This window comes from Muntiacus reevesi, chromosome 3, assembly GCF_963930625.1.
Source record: "Muntiacus reevesi chromosome 3, mMunRee1.1, whole genome shotgun sequence".
Classification (NCBI taxonomy): Eukaryota; Metazoa; Chordata; class Mammalia; order Artiodactyla; family Cervidae; genus Muntiacus; species Muntiacus reevesi.
Window position 1 is genome coordinate 249,335,609 of NC_089251.1, and position 20,944 is coordinate 249,356,552.

The 20,944-nt window shown below is 38.9% G+C and overlaps 1 long non-coding RNA gene across 1 annotated transcript in view; it reads right to left on the reverse strand.

The window, feature by feature from the left end:
* LOC136163487 (uncharacterized) overlaps positions 1-20,944 on the reverse strand; it is a 490,623-nt gene that overhangs the window by 450,503 nt on the left and 19,176 nt on the right. Inside the window, exons 2-3 of the long non-coding RNA XR_010662246.1 lie at positions 4,518-5,030; positions 2,395-2,599 (exon numbers count right to left, since the gene is read on the reverse strand). This is a non-coding gene — a long non-coding RNA (uncharacterized lncRNA). The remainder of the gene's footprint in view (positions 1-2,394; positions 2,600-4,517; positions 5,031-20,944) is intronic.

Here is a 20,944-nt window from a genome sequence, read left to right on the forward strand (position 1 = left end):
AAAAAGAGGAAAGGAAAAAATTTTTTTCTGCTTGAGATGGAACTCTTAAGATTTACTCTAACTTTCCTACATATCACACAGCAGGGTTTTCTGTAGTGTACATTACCTCCCTAGTACTTATCTTATAACTGGACCAGTTTTAAGATATAACTTGACCAGTTTCCTTTGATTTCCTCTCACAAGTCTGATCTTTTCTATGAGCTTGGCTTTTTCTTTCTTAGATTTCACATGTGAGATAACATGGAGTTTGTCTTTCTCTGTCTGACTTATTTCACTTAGCAAAATGCCTTCAAGATTCATCCATGCTTCTGTAAATGGCAAAATTTCATTCTTTTTTATGACTGAATAACTTTCATATATATATGTATATACATGCCATATCTTCTTTATCCATTCATTTGTTGATAGGCATTTAGGTTTCCTCCATATCTTGGCTATTGTAAATAATGGTGCTATGAACATTGAAGTGCATGTATCTTTTTGAATTAGTGTTTTCATTTTCTTCAGATATATATCCAGGAATAGAATTGCTGTATCATATAATTGTCCTATTTTTCGTTTTTGAGGAACCTCCATACTGTTTTTCATAATGACTGCACCTATTTACATTCCCATCAACAGTGTAAGAGGGTTCTCTTTCCCCCCACATCCTGGCCAGCGTTTGTCATTTGTGGTCTGTTTGATGATAGCTATTCTATTCTGGTGTGAGGTGATGTCTCATAGCTTTGGTTTGCATTTCTCTGATGAATAGTGATGTTGAGCATTTTTTCGTATGCCTGCTAGCCATCTGTATGTCTTCTTTGGAGGAATGCCTATTCAGGTCTTCTAGATTAGGCTTTATTTTAAATTTTGAGGCCATTGGAACCACTGTCTACAGGGCACTACCTAAGTAAAAGGCTCCTCTGCTGTTTACTCTGCTGCTAGGCTAAATCCTCAACTACTCTTCTACACCCAATCTGATTTTCCTCCACCCCACTGAGATTTTCTCCACAGGTGACTATAGCTCATTTATCTATTATAGATCATTTATCTATCTAGTTCTTACTTTGTCCTTGTGATTGGAAGTGTTCCCTTGTCTTCTGGCTTACAGCTTCTGTATTTCCGAACATCCCCATTCCAGCAATAACTTAAATGGCTACCACAGAAAATGCTCTCCCAACCTCCATATCCCAAGGGAAATAATGTTTCCTTCAGACTTCTCCCAGGCTTGAGGTTGAACCCAGATGCCCTGTTCTTTAAAAAAAAATTATTTTGCTAATTAAACGTTGTATTGTGTAAACTGGTAGGATGGGTAGGATCAGAAACCAACCTAAAGTTGGGGTTAGGGCTGAATGCTTTAGATAGAATTAGAATATCACATTTGGGGGTTCCCCGGTGGCTCAGATGGTAAAGAATTTGTCCACAGTGTGGGAGACCTGGGTTCAGTCCCTGGGCTGGAAAGATCCCCTGGAGAAGGAAATGGCTACCCACTCCAGTATTCTTGCCTGGAGAATCCTATGGACAGAGGGGCCTGGTGAGCCACAGTCCATGGGGTCACAGAGAGTCGGACATGACACACACAGAGACAGAATTTAGCACGCTTTAGCAGAATTAGAATATGACAGAAAGCCAATAACTGATATTTTCAGCTATTACTTTAATATTTGCAGCTATTCCACTATTTAAATCCTTTTTATAACTAGGATGAATTAACTAGATCTGCGAAGAACATAACTTTCCTTAAGGGGTCTCTAACAGGAGCAATGATTTCCAAAGTAGAGATAAAAGTTTAAGTGTTAAGACTGAATTCACCTAAGATGAAATAAACCAGGAATCTGTAAGAAAATGAATAGGGCCCAGCAACCCACTCTAGCATTGCCTGGAGAATCCCACAGACAGAGGATCCTGGTGAGCTACAGTCCAGGTGTTACAAAGAGTCAGATACAACTAAAGTGACTTAGCACACACACAGAATTATAAGAAATATAAGAAAACTTATCTGTGACAATTAGACCTTGTAGCAAGTAACAGAAACCCAAAATAATAATGGCTTTACCATTGTGGAAGTTTATTTCTCTTCATGTAGAAATATTTCTAGATTTCTACTTCTGTAGGCAGTCCTTGAAATCATCAGGGATTCAGGCTCCCCATGTATTTTGGCTTTACTGTCTTTAGTACTCTACTTTCAGCCCAAAGTGGCTGCTAAAGTTCCAGCTGTCACATTTCAGCCAACAGGAAATAAAGCTGTTACATACATATATCTTATTTCTGCCACATTAGTTATAACTTAGTCATATGGCCATACGGAGTTGCTAGGGAAGCTGGGAAATGATTTTTACCAGGTGGCCACATGCTCAGCTAAAAATCAGTACTATTGCAAGGAAGAAGGAAAGATGTTGGGGAATAGATAAAAACAAGGTACCTGGGGACTGTTTGGGGTAAAAGGATCCATGAGCATTTTATGAAAAATCTCCCAAAGAATATTTGCCTTCCAACATTGTTATTCAGTCAGCAGGTTGTGTCCAACTCTGTGACCCCATGTACTGCAGAACACCAGGTTTCCCTCTCCTTCTCTATCTCCCGGAGGTTGCTCAAACTCATGTCCGTTGAGTCAGTGATGCTGTCAACATTAAGCAACTAATTTAAAATAGACGTTAAATCATTTTCAGGAACACTTTGATATGGAACTGCAGTACAACTCTCAAGAGCATTTGTAGAAGCGCATCACAGGTTATAGCTCTTAATGTAGGTGTGGAGAATGAAGAAGAGTGAGTGAGTGTTGAAAAGAAAGACCTCAGAGACCATTGGATGAAGAGACTCCCTCAGTTTAACAGCAGCCTGTCAAAACGTAAGAATGATTTTGATCATTGTCATAGGAGGACCTCTAAGTCACAGATTTGGGACTTGGAGAGTTTTACTTGGGTCAGATTTTCCCAGGCAGCAATTTAGTACTTAGATTTTCAAATCAGAGAAACTAAAATCTCAACTCCAAAGGATACCAGTTTTCTTTTATTTTTTTTCCCAAAGGAGCATTTTTCCTCTCAAATGAGTCAATTTCAGTCCTTTCTTGTTATTTCCCTAAGCAATAATATATTTATCCAGGGTTCGGGTGTGCTAAGTTGCTCTAGTCATGTCTGTCTCTTTGAGACCTTATGGAATTGAGACTCTATGGACTGTAGCCCACCAGGCTCCTCTGTCCGTGGGGGTTCTCCAGGCAAGCATACTGGAGCAGGTGGCTATGCCCTCCTCCAGGGGATCTTCCTGACCCAGGGATTGAACCCGCATCTCTTATGTCTCATGCACTCTCAGGTGGGTTCTGGGAAGCCCTTTATCCCAGGTACTTCAAATTAACTTTAGGTACTTAATCTGTCATGAGGGAATGATTTATGTACCCCAAAAATTGAGTTCACTAGTTTGTGTGTGTGTGTAGGAAACCCAAAAGAATGTTCCCTGTGAATCAACAGATCACTCACCATTACCCCTGGCCTCACTTGTTACCTCTGCAGAACTTTTAGATCAAACTCTCTCGGGGCTGGGGAATCTTTCACTTGCTATATACCAAGTGCCTAGCACAGTGGCCCTCACAAACCTAGCTCTCTGTAAACATTTGTTGAAATAGTCTGAAGATGGTTCATCAGAGATACTGACAGAAAAGCACACAATAAAATTTAACAACACAACTCTTGATTAGTCTTCGGTCATTTTTAGTACTTCCAAGATAAAAGAAAATTCACGGCAAGTCAGCCCTGGGAAGTCTTGCGCTTTTGTAAAGAAGTGATGAAGGAAAAATATTTGTTTGACAACTGCTCTTCAGTGTGAAAAATCCACAGCTGTAAACTACAATGAAGCAAAGAAAACCTAATCTATAAGAGCTTAAGCATTTTACCATATTAGATTTCAGGACACATGATTATTCCTTTTGCTACTTCTGTTTGCCAGTTCTGCCCATTTGCCAAAATAAAGATGTCCTTTTTCCAGCCAAACCTCAGCTGTGAGAGTGAATTAATGACTTCAGAATGGAAGACAGATGCTTCCTACAGGAGGATTCCTGGGGTAGACAAAGAACATGTAACCAGAACTGGCTGCAGAGTTTGTGAGGCTGGGTGCAGAAGGAAAATGTGGGGGCGACTTTGTCCAAAAGTCAGGAAAAAAGTGGCATTAAAGGTACTAAAATATAAAACCTTTTCCTTTCTTCTGCCACCTCTCTTGACTTGTTATATTGCTTTTTACTGTTACTTAATTTTATTCTAAGTAAAGAAGAATTAGACATTTTAAATTACTGGCATGATTTTTATCATTCATCTTTTTATTTTAGAACTACAGTTTTAAACGTAATTATAAGAACATTTAACTTGCATGTGGAATCACTGATTACACAATTTGTATTTTGTAGCTATTACATGTATATGCATTTTGTTCTTACTAGAACACTGGAAATGCTGGAAAAAACAACTTGTACTGTGTTTTATTTCACTTCTCGATAGACGCACATTCTACCAACATTCCACAGAAGCCAATGGCTTCTGTAAAATGCTTACCTTGTATTTGCTGAGTCCTGCTCAACTTCCACGCTTGGTTCACGGGAATTCTGTCTCTGCAGCACCAGGAGTGCTATATGCAAACAGGCTGGCCAGGAACTATGGATGTACACACATTGCGCATATCTACTCATGCAGTGCTAAGATGTGTCTTTGGACTTGACTTACAAAACACAAGTTCAAAGATCAAATTAATATGAATTCAACATAACGACAGTAGAACATTAAACTAAGGGAGGGGCCCTTCTGAATGTGGGGCCTTGTGTGACTGCCCAGGTACGCAGCCATGAAGCCAGCCCTCTGTGTAGCCAAAGTAAAAGTTACTCTCCCTTTTTCAATAATTTGAAAAATGAGTAATCATAAGTGTTAGTCACTCAGTTGTGTCTGACTTTTTGAGGCTCCCTGGAGTGTAGCTTGCCGGGTGATCCATTCTCTTCTCCAGAGGATCTTCCTGACCCAGGGGTCGAACCTGGGTCTCCTGTATTGCAGGCAAATTCTTCACCATCTGATCCACTAGGGCACAGAACAAAATGAACACATGAAAGCAAAGTTCAATCGAGAGTCTGAAGTGCAATAGTTATATAGTTATGTGGAAAATTAGTGGATTAAAAATTTTTTAAGTTTGAAACAATTTTGTTTATTTCTGCAAATCTTACAACTTTTAGGAACTAATGTTTTAAATTATAAAGTGGTAGCATTAACAAGATACTCTCACAGTTTTAATATATTTTGAAAAGTTCATTGCATATCTCTATAATAACCATTTTTACTTCTAATTCAGCAAGGTGATTTAAGAATAAGCAACCTTGTTCTTTTCATGCACTAAAATTTTGTGTAACTTTATTGATGAGAGTCAGCACCATAATAGCCGCAAAGGAAAATCCATCTAACATTTTCAACTTGAAGGGTTTAAAAAAACAATGATAAATAAGCCATTAATTTGTTTTCATTTTAATGTATCTTGTTTTATATTAGGGTGAAGAATTCAGCTTTATTTTCAAATGATCTATAAAATATAAATAACTATATTAGAATGATATGGGAAATCATTTGTGACAAGAGGGCAATGATTAAGCTGTATGATATATAGCTTTATGAATATTAAAGTGTTGCTGCAAAATAAAGATGTATTATATACTCACTAATAATTTTTATAATAAAATTAACCAAAAGTCAGATTATTCTTTTGCTTCATCAAATATCCATTAAAAATAACTTTTCTAATGTATATTATCTAGGGTGAAACAGATCACCAGCCCAGGTTGGATGCATGAGACAAGTGAACGGGGCTGGTGCACTGGGAAGACCCAGAGGGATCAGGTGGAGAGGGAGGTGGGAGGCGGGATCGGGATGGGGAACACATGTAAATCCATGGCTGATTCATGTCATTGTATGGCAAAAACCACTACAATATTGTAAAGTAATTAGCCTCCAACTAATAAAAATAAATGAAAAAAAAAAACTTTTCTAAACACACACACACACACACACACACACACACACTTGACTATGGATTGAATATTTCAGAAAGGACATTCAAGAATATGTAATTACGTGGTTCCACACCTCTGGGAGTGAGATTGGATGTTGAGAGAAAGAATTTTACTTTTTACCTTTACCCTAGCTTCTGTGCTATTTGAGTTTTTGTCATAAACTTGATTTTATTTTAATAATTTAAAACCTGATTAATTAGCAAAAGTAGCCCTTCAGTGTGTATACACTAAGATACAGTCGACAGGCACACAAGGAGTGTACAAGTTTCTACATGTATGCCTGCATGCCTTTAGGTTGGCTCCAGTCAGTCTCTAGCCTGGGGGGAATCTTTGTATTAATAATGTCATTGGGGTCTCCAGAAGAACAAGCATCTGCAAATGAGAGGAACTTTTTACAATAGAAAGGTTTCTTTTAAGGAAGGGCAGTATCCATGAACTTTTTCTTGTCATATGTTGTATGTAAATGACATGCCCTTATACTATTAAAACAATTTTTTTAAAAAGAAAAATTCAGATATATATACAAAGGTAGAGAGAAACGAGGCCCCACGTATCCATCAACCAACTTCAACAATGGTCAACTTATGTTGAATCTTGTTTTGTTTATAACCCCCTCTCCCAGCTGAATTATTTTGGAGCAAAGCCAAATATACTCTCTTTTCATCCATCAATACTTCAGTATGTAGTCCTACAAGGACTTTTTTTTTTAAAAGTAACCACAGTGTATTATCACATCTAAAAAATTCTCAGGAATTCCTTATTATTGTTAAATATCCAGTTATTCTTAAATTTTCCCTGTTTGTCTCATAAATGTATTTTTTTTCCAGTTGACTTGTATCTCTAATTTTTTCTCACCCTTTATGGAAGAAACCAGGTACTTTGTCCCATAGAGTTTCTCAAAATCTGAATGTTGCTGATTGCATGCCCCATTATTGTTTAACACGTTTTATGTCCTGTGCATGTCTTATAAATTGGGAGTTAGCTCTGGGCGCTTGGTCAGAGCAGCCCCCACTGTTGGGGAAGACTGCTTCATAAGTAGCGCTGTGTGCTGACTCCTGCTTCGCCTCAGAAAGGGTACATTGCCTGTTCGTCTCTGTGTGAGGTTAGCCTTGACTGGCAGCTGAGGGGCTGTCAGCAAAGTGCACTGCAGTAGGTCTCCCCACTCTGCCCTTGCTCCCACCCCACAAAGGGTATTTTCCAGGGGGAATGAGTCAGGGGTTGACTGGGGGATTCTACTGATCTCAGCTGGGCTTTGGCTGGCTGATTTTCTGGGCCCATCTAGGGCTCTCACACCAGTTGGTCAACCAGCTGTCTGACATAGGATGACCTCCAGTGGGACAGTATAAGCCCAGTGGGATGATCCAAGAGCTTCCTGTGTTTGATACAATCTGACTCACTAAAAAGATCAGTCTTAACAAATTCTTCATCAGGCTTCCAATTAGTTTTCAACATGAGCATTTAATATAGATATACTATCTGATAGAGTTGACCTTTCTGAAGTTTTGGCAGTTTCATTTTGTCTCTTATGTAACAGGATAAGGTTTATTATTAATGTTTTCTAGTTCTTGTACTTACATAGTCTTATAGACTTTCCGACATGATTAAAGGTCTTTATCATTTTATTCTTGAGCTTGTCAGTTCATGCCACACTAAAATTCTTTATTTCCTTTAATTTGTCTCATTGACTCTTTTACTTCCTGCACAATTCTTCTCTTTCTTTTGACAGCCCAAGCCGATTTACAGTTTTAGCTATGCTGGCCTATCTATTCAGTTTATCCTTGGGAAACTCAGGAGAAATCTGTTGTAGTTAGCATTTATAAGCTTTTGTGATATTTACTTAACAAGTGTGGCCTTTAGGAGATCAAGATAGGCATAGACTGAGTTGACAAATAAGAAAAATAGTGGAATGGCAAACAGGCACAGGTAGACAAGAGTCATTTATATGAGATGAGGAATATTTCCCCCCATCCACCCCCCACAAAATAGAAGCAGCTCTGTCAAATCATTCATTTCTTCAATAATTTACAATTTCTTGGGTCTTTTAAAGTATACAAACAATATATCTCTATATTTATATCTTTTCCTCCAGTGGTTTGACCAAATGTAATATCTTATTTGTTGTTTCACGTTCTTCAAACTATTTTAAAAGTAATAATTCACTTAATAGTGACAAGACATTGTATCCTACTTCAGGAAGTATTAATTCATAGGCAAAAAAAAAAAAAATCCTAAAGCTCAGGAAGATGGCTTTCCTCTAATTCATGGGAGAGATGAGAGCACAGAAATCCAATTGTATGTTGACAGGCAATCCCATACTCACTCCATGTACGGAGACAAGATAACTGACAGCCAGAACTTGAAGGATGTTACATAATCAAGTATTTTGCTGGAAATTAAGAATTGAAATCTTTGGATGGATTTTGCGAAACAACACAGTGATCTGTGAATGCCAGATAAGTAGAAAAGAAAAAGAAAAGCAATTCTTTTTTCAGAGCTTAGCCAGCCTCATGTGGGTCTCTAAGGGACAAGTTCAACACAAATTTAGAACAATAAAAAGCTTGAGTGTCTTACATTATAAGCATACTTGCAATCTGGGAACTACAAAAAGCCTTCTTGAATATCATTATCACCAATCAGTTTAAAGTATTATCAGTTTAGCATTGATCATCAATAAAACACTATCGGTTTAAAAATATTTCTTGAATGACTTAATACCGTGTTCAGTATTTCTGAGGAAGGCAGATGAAATTTGCCCTCGTAACTTTTTAAAGAGACAGTAACTTCTTTTGGTTACTCTCTTAAGGATCATATGAAAGCTATGAATTTTCTCCTCAGGAAATTACACATCTGAATATACATTTCAAATTTTACATTGTTTTGGGGGGCTGTATGGGCTTTCCAGAAAGTGAAGAGGAACTAAGGAGCCTCTTGATGAAGATGAAAGAGAAGAGTGAAAAAGCTGGCTTAAAACTCAACATTCAAAAAGCGAAGGTCATGGCATCCAGTCCTGTCACTTCATGGCAAATAGATGGGGAAAATGTGGAAACAGTGTCAGATTTCATTTTCTTGGGCTCCAAAATCAATGCAGACGGTGGCTGCAGCCATGAAATTAAAAGACGCTTGCCCCTTGGAAGAATAACGTCTATAGTTTTGTCTATAATAAAACTGGACGGTGTATTAAAAAGCAGAGACATCACTTTGCCAACAAAGGTCTGTCAGCTATGGTTTTTCCAGTAGCTATGTACAGATGTGCAAGTTAGACCGTAAAGAAAGCTGAGTGCTGAAGAACTGACGCTTGCGAGCTGTGGTGCTGGAGAAGACTCTGGAGAGACCCTTGGATAGCAAGGAGATCAAACCAGTCAATCCTAAAGGAAATCAACCTTGAATATTCATCGGAAGGACTGATGCTGAAGCTGAAGCTCCAGTACTTTGGCCACCTGATGTGAAGAACTGACTCATTGGAAGAGACCCTGATGCTGGAAAAATTGAGGGCAAGAGGAGAAGGGGTGACAGAAGATGAGATGGTTGGATAGCATCACTGACTCAATGGACACGAGTTTGAACAAACTCAGGGAGATAGTGATGGACAGAGAAGCCTGGCATTCTGCAGTTCACAAAGAGTTGGACACAACTCAGCGGCTGAACAACAACAATGTGGGCTTTCCAGAGCCCTTTCATGGGTCCTCTTGGGATGAGTTATGGATTTCAGTTGTCTCTGGTATACTGGAAAGAAACCAAGTCGAAGTCAGATATACTTCTAACTTGCCATCTGATTTTGATGAAGTCATTCAGCATCTTTAGGACTCAGTTTCTCCATCTGTGAAAAAAAACAATGGCCCACTAAACTTTACATAACTTCCTCTCTCCTTTGGGAACCGATAATCTGGCTAGAAAGAGAAAATGATCACAAAAAATTCAAGGCATATTTTCCCAACATTTATAGTGAAAAGTGTAAAACAAATAGTGAAAAGGGGAGAATTTTACAGTGACCAGCCGTATCTCCTTCACTTGAATTCTACCATTAAGTTTTATCCATGTTTATCCACTTAGTCATTCCTCTATTCATCTCTCAATTTATCCTTTTAAACGTGCATTTCAAAGTAAATTAGACATCCCTACTTTCTAAGTCCTTCTGCTTGCATATCATTAAGTTGAGTTCAACATTTGTTTGCAGTTTTCTTCTTTTGATGTGAAATCTACATATAAGAGAATGCCCAAATCTCAAGCTTACATTTGTTGAGTTTTGACAGACTAAATAGTCACTCTATAATTGATCCCTTGCTATGCCCCAATTCTCTTTTCCCTTCTCTCTTTATTGTACTCAGCTGGAGAAACCAAAACTGCTTAAATCCAACTCTCCAGCCAATAAAAGCTTATCTCTACTGTTGAATGAGATGGGATAGAAGAAACTATTTTGACTGTGTGTATTTTAAATTCATGATTACTAACATCAAGTGGATGCTTCATGCTTCCTAGTAGTTATACTGTTTACTTAGTCTCTCCCATATTTTAAACGAGGGTTTTTCAAACTGTGGTGAAGGGCCAGTTTCTTATAATTTAAAATTTATCTTAGAATGTTACTTTTATAAAATACAGGCTTCCCTGGTGGCTTAGATGGTAAAGAACCCACCTGCGATGTAGGAGACCTGGGTTGGGATGATCCCCTGGAGAAGGGAATGGCTACCTATTCCAGTATTCTGGCCTGGAGAATTTCATGGACAGAAGAGACTGGCAGGCTACAGTCCATGGGGTCACAAAGAGTTGGACATGACTTTATAAAGTATAACTAAAATGAGTTGCAAGAAAAATTAAATAAAACAAAAACATGCAAAATGCAAGTCTCAAATTTTTATTATTAAATTTAAATCTAAAAATTACTCTGTCAAATTGCTAGAAAAGATTCTAAATCTAAATGCTCACTATTAATTTCTGACCTATCCTTTCATGGGCAGGTAACAAAGAATTTGCAAGAAAGCACTGGTCTCTTACTATACTTTGAGTAATGCTACTGTGGCAACCCACTCCAGTACTCTTGTCTGGAAAATCCCATGGAAGGAGGAGCCTGAGAGGCTACAGTCCACGGGGTCGCAAAGAGTCAGACACGACTGAGCGACTTCACGTTCACTTTCACTATAAATGTCTAGATTATTTTGTACCTTCCCTCCTCAAACTGCCTGCACCTCCTTGCCTTTCTAAACTCTCAACTGATGACTTTTATTCACCAGTACACTTGAAGGAATCAGGAGGGAATTTCCAAACTCTCACCATCACATCTGGTTACCTACCTACTGTATCTGTGTCCATATGCTTTCTGATGTTACTGAGGATGAACTCCCATGTTCCTAGGAAAGGCCAGTCTCTTCACTCATACCTGAAGTCGTGCTTTCTCAACTCAAGGATACTGCTCTGGCAGCTCTCTCCCTCTCTTCTGCATCATGGTTGTGCCTCCGCCTCTCTATACATCATTCCCTTCAGCATACAATCACACTATTATTGCTGCCATTTAGAAAACTTCCCTTGGCTCTCCCTTCTTGCCCAGCTACACACTTACCTCTCTGTCCCTTTCTTGCAAAACTCCTTGAATTAGATGTTTATATCAACCCTCTCCAACTTTTTCCCTAATTCTCTCTTGGACCCACTTTAGACAGATTTTCACCCCAACACTGTGTGGAAACTGCTGTTTTTTTAACATCACTAATGGCATTCACATTTCCAAACCAGTAGTCATTTCTCAGTCCTCACCTTCCTTGACCAATTAGCATCATTTGACAGCTGATGATTCTGTTCCTTGGAACATTTTCTACAGTCTTCCAGGAAACCATTCTAGCTTGTTTTTCCTCTGACTTTTCTGGCCTTTCCATTTCAGTTTCCTTTAGTAGTGTTTGAATACCCAATCCTTGGACTTCCCCTTTTTCCTGTCTCTACTTATTCTTTACATGATTTTATTCAACTTCATGATTTTAAATACCATCTATAGGCTGATGAATCTTAGGTTCCAGGAACCTCTTCCCTGGACTCCAGATCACCTATTTATCATCTCTCATTGGTTGTCTAGTGAGCATCCGAGCATCCCAAACTTAAAATGTCTAAACATGGCTGATATTTCCTTCTGCCCCCCACATGCATTTTTAGTCCTCTCTATTTTAATTAATAGCAGCTCCATTTGTCCAAAGCTAAAACTTTGGCATCACCACTGGTATTTCTCTTTTTCGCACACATCATATCTAATACCTCAGTGAGTCTTGTTAATTATTTCAGTTTATCCAAATGTGAAGAGTTTTTGCATAAAGATTGAAAAGTAATACTTTCTTTTTTGATGAAAATCAAATTTATTTTCCAAAGTCAACTCTAACATTTGAGCTTCACGTAATTTTCCCAAAGCCACCTATAATTTGATCATTACTGTCTGAAATATAATTATTTGGAAATTTTAAAAATGCTCCTACTTACATGTTTTGAGCTTACTATGATTTCCTGGAACATTGTTAGCCAGCAAATCAATAGTTACAAACACTCTTGTTAGCAGTCTGATCTTGCTACAACTATTCTTATGGATTACTTTTTAATAGAGTGATTTGTTCTGGTTCACTTAAAAAAACACAATTTTCCTTAGGTTTTCTTTATAGTAAAACATCTACAACTATTTATGAGTATCATATCAAAAGGCAACTTAACCTCATAGATCAATGTGACTACTTTGAGTTAGGTAAGCAATGCAAATACAATGAATGTAAGATAGAACATTTTGGGCCTTAAAGCCAGTCACAGACATGATACTGAAGGAGTATTACTTTTCAAAACAGAAATACTGTTGAGAATGCAAAGCCTCTGTGCCCATGGACTATGGGGATGGAAAATGAGCAGCCCCCACTCCAGAGGCTGCGGATGGTTGCTGGGGCACAGCAAGTTGTGAGATTCTCCCCAGGCAAGAGATGAGTCAGGTTTTGTGAGGAGACTGAGGATGAGAGGAATTTGCTAATGGCAGAATTACTGTTCCAGAAGGCACAAAAGAGAAGATATGGGAGACACCTGGGAGATTATGTCATCACCCATTACCGTCATTATCGAGTTAGTCGCTCAGTTGTGTCCGACTCTGCGGCCTAGGAGGAGCCCGCCAGGATCCTCTGTCCGTGGGATTCTCTAGGCAAGAAACTGGACTGGGTTGCCATTTGCTACCCCAACCATCATCATTAAGTACTCTAATATCCTATCAGAAGAATAGTAGGGATACATATACATATAGGTACATTGGGTTGGATCCTAACACCTTAAATATAATATACATGTGGCCATGGTAACTTAATAATTTAATGCCAAGACTAATAAATCAATAAAGAAGTCCTAAATTGTAGCTAAACTGTAAGAATTGAAGAAAAATGACAAATGCTGTATGATTCCACTTACATGAGATACCTGCTGCTGCTGCTGCTAAGTCGCTTCAGTCGTGTCCGACTCTGTGTGACCCCATAGATGGCAACCCACCAGGCTCCCCCGTCCCTGGAATTCTCCAGGCAAGAACACTGGAATGGGCTGCCATTTCCTTCTCCAAGGCATGGATGCATGCTAAGTCGCTTCAGTTGTGTCCGACTCTGTGCTACCCTATGGGCAGCTGTCCACCAGGCTCCTCTGTCGACAGGATTCTCTAGGCAAGAATACTGGAGTGGGTTGACATTTCCTTCTCCAATATGAGATACCTAGGGTAGCCAAATTTACACAGACGGAAAGAATGGTGATTGCCAAGGGCGGAAGGAGGAGATGAGGGAGAGGAGTTAGAGTTTCATGGGTAGAGAGTTTTGTTTGGGGAAGATGAAAAAATTCTGGAGATTGATGGTGGTGATGGTGGTTGAACAACAATGTAAATGTACTTCATGCTGCTGAACTGAACACTAAAAAATGGTTAAAATGGTACATTTTATGTTTTTTATTTTTTACCACAATACAGAATTGGAGCCGTATGCATTTTAACACTTGCTATTTCAAGTGAGTTCACAATGTCAATGGCACAGCCTAATAGGGATCTGATGCTGTGGAAAGGGTTCTATTCAGTTTTTCTTATTTAATCCTCATTCAACCTTATCAGGGAAGAATAGTTATCTCCATCATCGAAGAAGGAAAACTGAAAGAGAGTGTTTCTTCAGCTCTTTTTTTTTTTTCTTTTCGGTTGGTTTATAATGTTGTGTTAGTTTCAGGTGTAGAGCAAAGTGATTCGGTTATATATGTGCGCTTAGTCACTCAGTCATGTCCGACTCTTTGCGACCCCCAGGACTATAGCCCTCCAGGCTTCTCTTTCCATGGAATTATGCTAGGAAGAACACTGGAGTAGGTAGCCATTCCCTTCTCCAGGGGATCTTGTGACCTAGGGATTGAACCCAAATCTCCTGCATTGGAAGCGGATTCTTTATCATCTGAGCCATCAGGGAAGCCTTTGGTTTTATTTATATTTATATATCCTTTTTCAGAAGAATATATATTCTTTTTCAGATTCTTTCCCATTATAGGTTATTACAAGATATCAAATATAGTTCTTCCCTGTGCTATGTTGTAGGTCCTTGTCGCTAGCCAGAGTGGTATTCTCATTCAGTCAGTAGCCAGTAAACAATGGAGCTGGGGATTGTATCTAAGCAAATGTGTCTCCAAAGCACTATATGCTTTCTGCCTGTTAGCCCCATCACACTGCAACAGGGGGGATGTCAATTCCGCTTTTAAAATGCTCTGAAGTCCATATTTTAAGCACACGACACAATAGTGGACCCCTGGGAGGGGTCCTTAACTGTCTAGCAATAGACAGTTAAGGCAACTTCTTTTAGACAGAAGCCAGACTGTGCTTAAGTTGAGAAGCCAGTTCTCTGAACCAGAGCGAGTTCCAGAAGTGGCCGAGCCCTTGAATGAAAGAGCACTGCTCAGTGGGAATGCCGTGGACAGACTCACACTCATACATCCGATTTCTCAGCTCTCTCTGCACACAGAGGCAGTAATTGCTCTAACTGGGCACCCCCCCTGGATAATGCACAGCCAAAACATGATGTGCTCAGAGGTAAAATTAAAATTTTATATCAGTACTTTAGAAATATAAGTGTTTCATAAATACAAGGCATTAAAATGATTTGGATTCCACAAAGCAGTCTGGGAACAGGAACAGTTTTATCAGATGAGTGTCATAAAGCTCATGAACTGCCAAAACAACAGTGCCCGAAAGGAATTAGGTACAGACCACTCAGGGAAGCCTTTTATAATGCAAACTTGAACTTTTTTCTTTTCTTTTCCCCACCAAAGCATGTTTTGGAAAAGCTATGTATGTATCCTATTGTATAGAGAACTTCAAAAGACTAAAGTGGACCACTGCAGAAACCTCAGAATACTGTCTTGAGAATACTTCAAATATTTCCAAAACACATCAGTATAAAACATCTGCATTGTAAATTAAAGATGCCAATTGGGTTGCCAGTAAAGGCAAAGTTTAATATTCCCAGATGGTATTATACAGTATCTACGATATGTTGGCTGAGTAGGGTATGCACATTTGCGCATTGTGGTATTTTTTCAAAATGTAAATCTAGTCCCCAGAGATATAACAAGAGCAAGACTGAATAAATTGTCTGAAAAGTAAAATTCATATTTCTTTTTTTATTGGTAGTTTAAAAGGTGGGGGAAGGGAAAAGTTAAGAAAACTAATTTCTCTATTAAATGATATTTTTTCTTATCAAAGTTATAAGCAAATTCTTAATATTATTGATAGGGAAAGAATAGTTTTTTATTTTGGCATTAATTATTCCTATTACACTGCTTTGAAAGGAAGCAGTGGAAACCAAATATGTTCATTTGCTTAAGTTCTCTTGCTGAGGTACTGACCATATTATAGTATACTCTATTTTTAAAGCTTCCTGTATTTTAAGACAAATTTTATCTAAGATGTTCAAAACAAAATGAAGCAAGGTGATTTTACAACATCAAAAAGTCATACCTATATTATAGAAGTGTTTTGGAGGGTTTAGTAATTTGTAAGTTCCGTTGTCCTTGTTGGAGTTGGTAGCAAGGATAAAACAGTAGCAGCAGTTTCATCCTGGACGCTTTCTCCTACTTAACTCCATTTGGAGTTGAAACTCAGTGATAATAACCTTAAAGAACATTTTTTTAAGTGCAAAATTATTTTGGTTAACCCAAAGGACAATTTTTACCCAGTCACTGTCTCACTCAATTATTCAATAGATTTTGAACTCAAAATATCATTACAGAAAGCAGAAGGGGAACATTTTCAAGTATGTATATTCTTTATAAAAACAACACAGCTAACGTACCATTCTCTAAGTACTTTGTCATTATGCAAAAACTTTCAAGGTTCAGATCAGGAAATGAGGTTTCTAAATTCTAACACTAGCTAGTTGTGCGACCTCGGAAAAATAATGTCAGCTCTTTGGAACTATGTTTCTCTATTTTAAAAATAAGAAAGTTAAGTTAGACTAGTTTTTCTGCCCCACCTCATCATCAGAGTATCTCATTTCAGTAGTTGTCAGAGGAGTCCTAGTTGGGAACCTCTAATTCACTTATGCAGTCAATCTGAGGACTAAGGCACAATATCTGTTAGATGTGAGGCTAGGATCATGGAGTTTTCAGTTTCCTTCCAACTCCAGCAGCCCATGGGCCCATGACTTATTTGGTGCCTATTCTTCAATCATCTTCAACAACAACGTGTTATGGGGTGCTTATTATTTTACCATACTGGGCAAGGCAAGGAGGATACTAAAAGTTTTAAAAGATTCCTCTTCAGTCTGGTTGGGAAGAGAGGTTACATGGATAGAATTAGGGTAATAGAATAATGTCTCCTGGTTGGGAATGATGTTCTAGGGCCAGAGTGTTGAGGAAGGCCTTCACAGATGGGACTGGAGAGAGCTTAACAAGGTAGAAGAGGGTGGACCTGTAGAAAGGAGTGATAAGGTCTTTCTAGGTGGGATAAACAGAGTAATTGGGAATATGGGAGCAGGGATATTTAATGCTTGTCTTGGAATAATGTGTAGGCCAGTTTGAATGGAAAGAACTGTGTTACTATTTAATGAGTCTTTAATACCAAATTGTGTATAGCAGCTTAGCTGTTATTTTAGCAAACGTGGTAGCTATTATTGCTATATTTAGCCAGTCTGTGGTACATCAGACTATCCAACTGTTCACAATTACTTTTATTAACCCTAGGGAAATTATTGATGTGTCTCAGAATCTAACATGGACACAGTGGAACAACTGACAAATATTTATTGAATCCATATAGTGTGCAAGTCTTTATGGGGTGTAAAGCTGGATTGGACAGTTTCTGTCCCTAATGGAGAAGACTAGTTGCTGTTATAAAATGCCATCAAGGAAGAAGCAAAATAAAATCCAAGACTATACAGCCCCTTTGCCACTTAAAAAAAATAAACCTTCAAGCCAACTGTACTTAGAAAAATGATCTTATTCATGCCCATGTTGAGATGATTATGTTCATACACTGATCAGACTAAACCTCTAGCTCTGGCCCAATTCACTGGATTTTTTGGCCTCATTTTGTGCCTTGTCTTAGTTCCATGACGAGGGATTGAACCCTGGGCCATTAGCAGTGAAAGTGCAAGAGCAGAGTCCTAACCACTGACTGCCAGGAAATTCCAAGTCACTTCTTATCCTCATAAGCTCTGAAACAGCATTTCCTCTATTTTTTTTCACTTTGTATATCTTTACCTGATATCTTGCAAGCATGCCAAATTTTAAGCTCCTATAGAATACATAATCCTCTTTCCCCAGCGTATCATCTCTCTCCCAAACAATATATAACAAAAACAGAAACCACTTCCATGGCCCCTGCTATCATAAGAAGTTCAGTTCAGTCGCTCAATCGTGTCCAACTCTTTGAGACCCCATGAACCACAGCATGCCAGGCCTCCCTGTCCATCACCAACTCCTGGAGTCCACCCAAACCCATGTCTATTGTATCGGTGAGTCCATCCAACCATCTCATCCTCTGTCGTCCCCTTCTCCTCCTGCCCTCAATCTTTCCCAGCATCAGGGTCTTTTCAAATGAGTCAGCTCTTCGCATCAGGTGGCCAAAGTATTGGAGCTTCAGCTTCAACATCTGTCCTTCCAATGAACACCCAGGACTGATCTCCTTTAGGATGGACTGGTTGGATCTCCTTGCAGTCCAAGGGACTCTCAACAGTCTTCTCCAACACCACAGTTCAAAAGCATCAATTCTTCGGCACTCAGTTTTTTTAATAATCCAACTCTCACATCCATACGTGACCCCTGGAAAAACTATAGCCTTGACTAGACGGACCTTTGTTGACAAAATAATATCTCTGATTTTTAATATGCTGTCTAGGTTGGTCATAACTTTCCTTCCAAAGAGCAAGCGTCTTTTAATTTCATGGCTGCAATCACCATCTGCAGTGATTTTGGAGCCCCCCAAAATAAAGTCAGCCACTGTTTCCACAGTTTCCCCATCCATTTGCCATGAAGTGATGGGACCGGATGCCATGATCTTAGTTTTCTGAATGTTGAGCTTTAAGCCAACTTTTTCACTCTCCTCTTTCACTTTCATCAAGAGGCTCTTTAGTTCTTCTTCAATTTCTGCCATAAGTGTGGTGTCATCTGCATATCTGAGGTTATTGATATTTCTCCCAGTGATCTTGATTCCAGCTGTGCTTCCTCCAGCCCAGCATTTCTCACAATGTACTCTGCATATAAGTTAAATAAGTAGGGTGACAATATACAGCCTTGACATTCTCCTTTTCCTATTTGGAACCAGTTCCATGTCCAGTTCTAACGGTTGCTTCCTGACCTGCATACAGGTTTCTCAAGAGGCAGGTCAGGTGATCTGGTATTCCCATCTCCTCCAGAATTTTCCACAGTTTATTGTGATCCACACAGTCAAAGGCTTTGGCATAGTCAATAAAACAGAAATAGATGTTTTTCTGGAACTCTCTTGCTTTTTCAATGATCCAGCGGATGTTGGCAATTTGATCTCTGGTTCCTCTGCCTTTTCTAAAACCAGCTTGAACATCTGAAAGTTCATGGTTCACATACTACTGAAGCCTGGCTTGGAGAATTTCAAGTATTACTTTACCAGTATGTGAGATGAGTGCAATTGTGGGGTAGTTTGAGCGTTCTTTGGCATTGCCTTTCTTAGGGATTGGAATGAAAACTGACCTTTTCTAGTCCTGTGGCCCCTGCTGAGTTTTCTAAATTTGCTGGTATATTGAGTGCATCACTTTCACAGAATCATCTTTTAGGATTTGAAATAGCTCAACTGGAAATCCATCACCTCCACTAGCTTTTTTTGTAGTGATGCTTTCTAAGGCCCACTTGACTTCACATTCCAGGATGTTTGGCTCTAAGTGAGTGATCACACCATCGTGATTATCTTGGTGATGAAGATCTTTTTCTGTACAGTTCTGTGTATTCTTGCCACCTCTTCTTAATATCTTCTGCTTGTTAGGTCCATACCATTTCTGTCCTTTATTGAGCCCATTTTTTGCATGAAATGTTCCCTTGGTATCTCTAATTTTCTTGAAGAGAAATCTATTGTTTTCCTCTATTTATTTGCATTGATCGCTGAGGAAGGCTTTCTTATCTCTCCTTGCTATTCTTTGGAACTCTGCATTCAAATGGGAATATCTTTCCTTTCCTCCTTTGCTTTTCATGTCTCTTCTTTTCACAGCTATTTGTAAGGCCTCCTCAGACAGCCATTTTGCTTTTTTGCATTTCTTTGTCCCGGAGATAGTCTTGATTCCTGTCTCCTGTACAATGTCACAAACCTCTGTCCATAGTTCATCAGGCACTCTATCTATCAGATCTACTCCCTTAAATCTACTTCTCACTTCCACTGTGTAGTCATAAGGGATTTGATTTAGGTCATACCTTAATGATCTAGTGGTTTTCCCCACTTTCTTCAATTTCAATTTGAATTTGGCAATAAAGAGTTGATGATCTGAGCCACAGTCAGCTCCCAGTCTTGTTTTTGCTGACTGTACAGAGCTTTTCCATCTTTGGCTGCAAAGAATATAATCAGTCTGATTTGAGTGTTGGCCATCTGGTGACGTCCATGTGTAGAGTCTTCTCTGGTGTTGTTGGAAGAGGGTGTTTGCTATGACCAGTGCATTCTCTTGGCAGAACTCTATTAGCCTTTGCCCTGCTTCATTCTGTACTCCAAGGCCAAATTTGCCTGTTACTCCAGGTGTTTCTTGACTTCCTACTTTTGCATCCCAGTCCCCTATAATGAAAAGGACATCTTTTTTGGGTATTAATTCTAGAAGGTCTTCTAGGTCTTCACAGAACTGTTCAACTTCAGCTTCTTCGGCGTTACTGGTTGGGGCCGAGACTTGGATTACCGTAATATTGAATGGTTTGACTTGGAAACGAACAGAGATCATTCTGTTGTTTTTTGAGATTGCATCCAAGTACTGCATTTTGGACTCCTTTGTTGACTATGATGGCTACTCCATTTCTTCTAAGCAAAACACAAAAGCAAAAACAATACCCAGTTGTGGATGGGACTGGTGATAGAAGCAAGGTTAGATGCTATCATAAAAAACAACCACCAAAAAACTCTAAACCAAATATATCGAAACTCATCTTTTCTCTGGCAAGGCTCCCCTTGATGAATGACACTGCTTCCAATAACCCAGTCACTAGGTCTGAAATTTTGGCCTGTGGAAGATTGGTTGATGAGATGAAGGAGCATGTTATACAGGAAGCGGGTAGGGAAAGTAACCATTATGAGGCCAAAGGATATGTTTGTCTTAATCACTGTGTTTCTACAGTACTTGTCACTTAGTAATTGTCTAATAAATGTTTGTTAAATTAAGTAGAAAGTTGCCCAAGAGCAGAAATTATTGCTTTGTCAAAAGGAAGGAGTTTTTAATATTTATACTTTTGATTTTTCTGGACAGCATAACATTTCGACCCGCAGATTCT